Source organism: Artemia sp. Qi Xiang Cuo, chromosome 18 (assembly GCF_049724085.1).
Source record: "Artemia sp. Qi Xiang Cuo chromosome 18, ASM4972408v1, whole genome shotgun sequence".
Classification (NCBI taxonomy): Eukaryota; Metazoa; Arthropoda; class Branchiopoda; order Anostraca; family Artemiidae; genus Artemia; species Artemia sp. Qi Xiang Cuo.
The window spans coordinates 21894834-21903654 of record NC_142811.1 but is presented as its reverse complement, the minus strand read 5'-3'; the positions used below and the strand labels follow the sequence as shown (position 1 = coordinate 21903654).

Sequence of the window (8821 nt, the reverse complement as noted above, 5' to 3'; positions counted from 1 at the left end):
ATATTAAATACGTAACGTAACCTAGGTACCGTCCCCCCCCCTAAGCCCCAAAAAACAACAGTTTAAATACCGTAAACGTAATGAAAACTACTATTTGCATTCCAATTCCTAATAGCGGCCTCGAAATAACCAGTCTGGGGGGTATCTGTAGCATCTCCAGTTCGACATTCCATATACAGTATATAAAAGAGTACGTTTAATCCTTAAGTACCCATATATACATGTCATTTAATGTGTTGGGCTATTTTGATGTTGATGTGCTATTAAATGAATCATGGGATTTTATGATTTTTTAAGGATGGCTATGAGTTCAGCTTATCACGAAATACTAATTAGTATTTCGACAACGAAATCTGATCGTTTGAATTAGTTAAGTGGAAACTTACATAAACCATAGAGATTATGAAAAATCGTGAATCCAAATTTTAAAGAAAAAGACCGCCATATGCAGTTACACAGTTTTTGATAGTAGAGGGCGCCAAATAAAGAAAAAAATTTGGGTGAAAAATCAGTAAAAGTCTAAATACAAGAAGTTACTTAATAGCGTGTACCTTCACTTTATAAGAGCAGTCGTCGTTTAAAATCAACTTGTCGTTAATGTTTGAATTTTTACAAGAGACAATTAGTATCGAATTAGCTAATTAGTTTTGCTTATTTATTTTACTGTTCAACGACATTGCTGACAAAGATGTGATACTGCACTAAATTATTTTGAAACGATCAAAAGAAAAATCGGTACTGGTGCATTATATGGCCACTTCTAAAAAGTCAAGTTTGGTTAATTCTAATGAAATGAAATAGGATGAATGTATAATAGTTTATAAACAAATTTGGGCTATATATTTGCACATTAGGGGGCTGGGGGGGGGGGGTAAAGCATAGCATATATTAAATGCTTAACCTAACCAAGTTACTCCCCCCCCCCTAAACACCAAAAAATAAAAGTTTAAATATCGTAAACGCAAGGAAAACCACGCGTTGCATTGCATTTCTCTATAGCGGTCTCTTGCAATTAACCCGTCTGGCGGGGTTTTCGTGACTGGTTTCCTTGTACATAGATATAAAAGTGACCAGATAACGCACCGTTACCGAAAAATCTTAGGAAATTTTAGTTTTAGGAACGAACACATATTTACGCCTGTTTATGCGATTAATCAATGCAAAAAAAAATTTCTCAAGTTTTGTCTTTATTGATGTCCCTTTGATTCTGCCTATATTTGCTGCAAATCTAAGCCGACATGAGAAAAAAAAATTCATTGGCCCAGTTTCAGGTATCAGATATAGATACAACCAATCTTTGAAATAGTTTGTTTTCATTTACGTCTATCTGGCCCTGTCTGCATGCCCTTGGCTAGTCTATAAAAAAGGCTCGTCCACAGGAGTTTTAGCAAATGCTAAACCTCCGTGAGACGACTGGAGGATAATGTATTGACAAGCTGAATGAGACGAAAAAAAACATTTGGCCTATTTTCGATTTTCCCAAACCGATACAACGAAAATAAGTTTCAAATTTATTGTCTGTGTAGGGGCCTAACGAACATCATTTAATAGATGATTGTAGAGAGAATATTTAATGTTTTATTCATGTGTGTCCCAAATATTAGTCATCGAGTCTAAAGTATAAAAAAAAAAATTTCCAAGTGAATCAACAGGGCTGAACAAAAGTATTACGAGCTGATCTAAAAAAAAAAAACAACTAGACTGTTTCCGGAGGAAACATCGTTCGATCATTTTCTGTGCATAAGTGTCCCCTGGACCCAGCGTCGTAATCAAGATTTTTTTTAGGGGGGGGGGAGAATTTCAAAAACGTATAAAAAAGTTATTTATATTCATTTTTATTACGTTTTTACGAGTCGAACAAATATTTCGGGGGGAGGGGGTCAAACCCCCTAACATCCTCCTGGATACGACTTGCCTGGATCTCAAAGCTTAAAAACATAAGTTCCAAGCTTTCAAGAAAAATACTGTCCTTCTTCGGTTGAACCCATATTTAGGGGACAAAAAGTTTTGGCACTATTATACCTTTCCTTCAACATAACATTTGAAGGTTTCTTGCCTTTCCCAAACAAGAAAAAAAAGTTTTAATTCAAACGTAACAGAGTTTGCCATTTTAATAGCCTGTAGTCAGGGAGGCACTCACCAAAAATGTGACAGGGGGGTGATCAGTGAGCAGCAGAAGGTTTGACAACGGAATATTGGGTAATCGATAGCGCTGATTACGAATATGGGCGTTATTTACTCGGGCGGGGGGGGGGGTGTGCTAGTCTTAGAAATTCGAAAAAAATCATGTTTTTTTGCTGTTAAAAATATGCTTCGCAAAAACTTTCAACAGTGATCACGCAGCCTATGGTAATTAATGCCGCTGATTATGAGTGCCATCGCTATACAGTTGGGCTCATCGCTGATGACCTTGAAACTTGCAATTTTATTGTTTTCATTCGTCAAAAAGGAAAAAAAAACAAAAAAAAAACGCTCTAATATTCAAGCATTTGGCGAGTAACGGATAGTTACATTAGTACATACATGAACTCAGGAATTTACGCACATGACCTTGAAGATAAATATCTTTTCATGCCTAAGTGAAATTACTAATAACATAAACAAAAAAGACTGGCATGCTCCTCTGATAACAACTGCTAACTATTTCGTGTAATGCGCTTATTATCAAACAAAATTTAGAAGATAATAGCTCAGCATACCAAACTTATCCATCTCCAAATTATAGCCAGAAGAAGCATTCATACACCCCCCCCCCTCACAGCCCCAACGTAAGTCGCAAGGTCTGAGGCAAGATACTAGCTATTCTTTGATGTTGAAGATACATCTTTTCATCCATACGTGAAATTACTATTAATATGATAAAAAAAGACTGGTATGCTCTTCTGATAGCAACTGCTAACTATTTCGTGTAATGCACTTATTAGCAAAAAAACTTTATAAGATAATAGCTCAGCATATGAAACTTATACATCTGAGTCCGAATTATAGCTAGCAGAAACATTCATACATTCCCCCCACCACACCCAAAAAGTAAGTCGCATGGTCTATTTCCCGCAAATGAAATATTTACGTACATGACCTTGAAGCTAATGCCTAAGTGAAATTACTAATAATATGAACAAAAAAGACTGGAAGGCTCTTCTAATAGCAACAGCCAGCTATTTGATCTAATGTACTTATTAACGAGAAAACTTTAAAATATATTAGCTCGGTATATAAATTCTTCCCTCTGAGTCTGAATTATAGATAAAAGAAACTTTAAAAATTATAGAACTGGAAGAATTAATTATAGAGCATAGAAGAAGCATTCAAACTTTTCACAACAGAGCCACAAAGTAAATCACAAGGTCTATTTACCGCACACTGACAATTTTTTGTACAGCCCTTGCACGAGCAGTACTCAGGGGCTACACCATCTGGGAATGCCTTAAGGGTGGACACAAAGCTCCCGCTTTCGAGAGTATAAATGTACTCGCAAGTCATCAAGAGAGGTAAAGAGGTGTGGATCTTTACCGTATGCGGCGACGATGACTTTTTTGCAAATACAAAGAAAACTTTCTTGCACAGAAGGATCTATCTTTGACCTCTCTATCTCTTTCACAAGCAAAGCAATCTGTTCCTGCAGTCCCCATTTCGCGACAGTCTTAGCCACCACTCTTTTTCCTTTAGAGAACATAAAACCAACTGTATTACAGCCCGAAAGCGTATGAAGAAGGCAGATTGACAAAACTAGATGGTTTGGCAAATTCCTGCAAAGTTGGTGTATAGGCACTGAATATTCACGGAATCGCAAAAAACTTTCCGCTTTTCACAATTTGAGTGGTATCCAAGGAATAGCTTATAATGATACAGCAAATAGGACAGCAATATCTGTGTCATTCACATCGACATACACAATATCGATACCCCTCTTCAAACAGTTCAACGTGTGCAACACAACTCTAGTATCCGCCTTTTCATGGGTACAACTCAAACGCTGTTCAAAGTCTGTATCAATACTTCCACTTCTGCTGAGCATCACTACTCTCATCCGGTCTTGAAAGCCTTCAGAGAGGTAGACAGTTAAACCTGCTTAAAGCGCATGGACTAAGTTTTCGAATTCGTCAAATAAAAGTTCAATCAGTTTTGCCTTTGCCTTGGAATTTGATAGTATCGAGTTCCAATCATCTAGCTTTGAGTGTTTACCTAGAGATACTGCAAATGTGTATGGAGATCCTCGCTGCTCGTGGCAACCAGCACAGTCCTTCAAGCAGATCATATTGCCTTTTTTGTCACAATATCCAAATATTCCATCATATCTATCTGCAAGGACATGCAGTTCTTTAATGTCACCGTTAAAAGACACAAGAGTAGAAAATATTCGTTTTCCGTAGCTCTCAATGGTTTCCGATTCAGTTGGCGGGTGGCTTCTTAGGTACGGCATCAAGTCTACCACCCTTGAGTGAGTCGACTCACTGCTAATCTCGACGTTAACGGGCCACTCATTCAAACTACTTTTTGCTTTCAAATACTCCAGAAGAGCTGACTTGGTTCCTGACCTAAGTACAACCTTTCCAGAAATTGCACTTCTCTCAAATATAGAAGGTGCATATGAGAGAAGCTCATGAGAAAGCAAATTCCTCAGATGGTGAAGTCCTGTGTCGCCAGCAATGTCAACACTCACCAATACCCTTTTGACAGTTTGAAGTTCAACATTGATGAGACTATTTACGGCACTCAAAGTCCAAATTTTCTTTTTCTGGTTCGCCTGCTCATTATTCATGACCTTCACTTTGCTAAAAGCAGCTTTATCCCCATCCAAGTAGCGCTCAAGCGCTTTGCTTCCAATAGCTCGCACATCGAGAAGACTGTCAGCAATCTCACTATCGGCTGTCTCAAGAGTATGAATATTGAGCAAATCGTTATCACTGCATCGAAAAGGATTGAGCCTGGACTCTAGAACAGACTTCACTTTATCAACAGCTATTTGCTGCCGCAGGATGAAGGAAGGGTTGTCTTCGTGGTGAGCGGGGTCAAACTCACTTTAAGGCACAATATGTAGCATCTCACTGAATGTAGCTGAGACTGAGGCACAAAAAGGAAGAGCTAAAGTCCACTTCACAAGTGCTAACTCATTCATGGTAATCCCTGTCACTCCACCCTCCGTTTTTGAATCCAAATTAATAATGGATTCTATCGCATGATCAGGGGATATACAATTGAATTTGGCATTTCGCCTCTTCACATTGAACAGTCCATCGTAGAATATCTGATGTACCCCTGAGGGTAAGTTCTGCATCTCTGCCAGGTATTCAATCAAGCAAGTCCCGTATTTATAGTGACCACATGCAACTAAATGAGGAAGCATTTGGCCCACTCCTGTAAGGTGGCCATCCCAGTCACCAGATCTTTCACTATGCAAAAACTACCACAAAATTAGTATCATTTCTTTGTACTGTTTCCAAAACTTGTGGGTTTTTGAGCATGCACGGGAATTCTCAAACATTTCCAACCACGGGGATAATGTGGCAAGTTTTTCCTTAAGACACTGAAGGATCTGATCAATGGGAGTATCCTCTCTTGAAATTTTCAAGTTCCCAATTTCTTCGAAAATAGTAATGCACGATAAGTCGTCGGATTCGGTGCAAAAATCTTCGAAAGCTTCCCAGTACAGAGGAATTGAAGTTATCAAGTATTTTGCAATAGGTTGCATAGGTTGCATCAAGACATGGCTAATTGTAGACAGAGAAAAGCCAAGACAGATAGTCCAAGTAATTGAGAGGCAAATGTTTAAATGTCACGGAGATCTACCGCCAGGATAGGCGCATTCATGTTGGATAGATGCCTCCAACACGATCCGAGCTAAAAATTGTGTCACTCCGCTTCTTCGCTAATAGTTCAAATACGAAAAGGGTTAGAGAATTTCCAGATCACTCATTTTGTAGAAAAATTAATTTCCTACAGAATCCATTAATAAAAAATGTGCATTATGTAGGCAAATTTCCAAGATGGATCAAGATTTTACCAAAAACACTATAAATTATGTTATCTTTTTCGTCGATTTTGAGGGATTAAATATGAACGGCAAAAGATGAAACAATTTTGAAAAAAGAATATTGAGTATTATTCAATTTTCTTTGATTTGAGCTGTAGCTAAGTAATTTTGGAGCGGTTTTGAATTTTTTATTCATTTTAAGGGAATATTTTTCGATGGAGATTGATTTTTAGGGAGTTCAAAGAAATGGGGATGTTTCACCCACTTGTCGACTATATAACGTCGATTTTCGTATTCAGCATGGTCGATTACATCAGACTTATTTCTCAAACCTTCTGCTGCTTGCTGATCACCCAAAACCTTAAATATCAACATTTTTCTTGTGTGGCTTCCTGACTACTGGATGAATGTATTGTCTTTTAATTCACCTCACTACTTCACCCTCAGCAGATTAAAAGTTCCACTGTGGCTAATAGTGATAATAATTTAAGGTCAGTGGGAGATGCTCAGTTTTCAGTCCCCATGTCCCCTACCTCTAAATCCACACTTGGAGGCTTTCCTCCTCCCTCCAACAATGAGAAAGAATTTTAGCTTTATCCCCACAAGTCGATCCCGAGATGTTTCAGGAACGCAATTTCAACCTGGATATATAGTTTCTTTCGATTAGCCTGAACCCCCCCCCCCGTCCACAAGTCTAAATTTGAACTCCATTTATTCCCTAAATACCCCTAAATATTTCTATTTGATCCCTTAAGCTGTTCTCGAGATAATGCATATACTCTATATGGGTAACCTGGTTATGCATGGTGTTTCTCGGTGTACATATTTGCTTCACAAGGAACAGGTTCTAGTCCAACGGGGGCTCATAGTGCCGATGATTTTAAATAGGTTGTAAGCCAAATCTTTATTTCATTCTCTTCTTCTTCCTCCACCAAGTCAAAACTAGAGGTACATTCCCCTTCAACTTTTCTTGAAAGTGTTGACTTGATCCTCAAAGCCGTCCCATGATGCTGGATATGCGGAGTATTTTGCAAAAACATTGGTGAATCGGAGTTATTAAGCTTCCAGCTGCCCCTTCCTACGCCAAATTTGAAGTTTTCTTGCCCCCAACCACACCACCTGAACGTTTCAGCTGCATCCCAAGCCTGGGTATTACAGACAACTTGAAATCATCTGAACAGATAACTAAATCAAATATGTCTGCCTTTTGTATCGAAATTTTTCCGTACGGGTAATTTGCATAAATAAGGCCTATTGCTCTTGGGCTTGTAGGGGTGATGTTGACCCTTGAAGCATACCATTAAGATGACTGTCTCAAAACTATCGTCACCCCCAGGATCCAATACCACGGGGTTACAAGGGGATGGGTAGAAGAAAAAGGCATGGTAGGAAGGCAGGAGGCCACCCTGTCATTTCTTACCATAAAAGGGGCGTTAGAATTTCCAATATCCAATCAAATAAGTCTGCCCCGTATTTCTATGGCCATTCCTTCCGTAAGAAGTGGCCAAGAAAATACTTTTACTCCCTTGTCTGGCGCTCTTTCAGGCCCTATTTCTGGGAGAATCAATATTCTTTCTATTCCTTCTTCTACACTGAGGGCTCCTTAGCCCTGGGACGTTTGAATATAAACATTTAAGCAAATCGAAAAAAAATGTTGGCTCTTTTGGGCTCCTATTCCTTTTTTTAGTAGGGGCATGGGGAAGTATCCTGGAACATTATTGTACCTTAGGCTCCTCTTAGCCCAAAGATATTTGGATGGGTTACAAACAGGTCAGGGACACGAAGTTTTCGCCTCATTTCCATCCCCCCTAGCCCTCACCTACCACAACAAAATGCTTGATCATTTTGCTTCATCAGGGAATGATCCCTGAGTTTTGACCCAGCGAAACGCTCAACATTAATCAAGCCCATTTTTTTCGTTATATTACCTATTGGTGTGGTAAAGTTCGGGTGTCACCACTTATTGGTGCAAAAATGGTGCTATACCACTTACTAGTGGGGGAAGCCCCTGACGGCGCCAAATATTAGTGGGATGCCCGCGCTTACCCCAATGGTTCTGTATCTATCGAGTATGTCAGTACCTAACCTACAATATACCCTGCCTTAGGGTACGATAACGCGATCGAACGGTCAAAGGGCAGCCTTTAAGGCGAAGGGTACTCGTCCTGGGTTACCGTTAATATTTCTAACTATCTCCTTGGACTCTACCTAGGATAAAATGTCAAATATTATATAGTATAAAACATCTTACTGTATTCAATCACGCATAAAACAGAACTCAAACAGAACTAAAACCAAAAACTCTTACAATTAAAAAAAAAACACTTTGAGACGCGCCCTTGCGTTCGCACCTCTGACAAAAGGAGATGAATGGCCGAATCAAAGTAAATTCCCAGCATCCTTTTAAGCTTTTCAAGCTGTGAATTTAAGCTGTATGAGTCATCGCTCACCTAGCTTTTTCAGGCACTAGCTAATTAATGGATTCTTCAGACATATCGTAATAAAAGCTTTCCTGGGATTTAGATATTTAACATAAATGAAGTTAAAATTATAAAAAGGACATTTTTTCTGAGACTAAAGGGGCCAAAGGTCCCAACACCTCCCTCCTAAGAAAAATGACCGCCATCACGCCATGGATCAGAGCACAAAACAGAAAACATAAAATAAATAACACTGACCTCAAAATCACCAAACTTGTTTATCTTATTTTCTTTCTTCCACCAGTGACTGCTTCCACCGCTTCGCTCAGTATTCGTCGTCATCCAAACGTCTCTACTGTAGAACCACCATGGTCTCTATCGTATGGCATCCGTATTAGCTTTTGAAAATTGAAGTCTCCAAGATTCG

At 39.0% G+C, this 8821-nt stretch overlaps 1 protein-coding gene and 1 pseudogene across 1 annotated transcript in view; one reads left to right on the top strand and one right to left on the bottom strand.

Annotated features, from left to right (window-relative positions):
* Positions 1–8821, top strand: part of LOC148941321 (interferon-induced very large GTPase 1-like) — a 103640-nt gene that overhangs the window by 1272 nt on the left and 93547 nt on the right. The gene's annotated exons all lie outside the window — the stretch shown is intronic.
* Positions 3283–5701, bottom strand: LOC148941324 (uncharacterized; annotated as a pseudogene).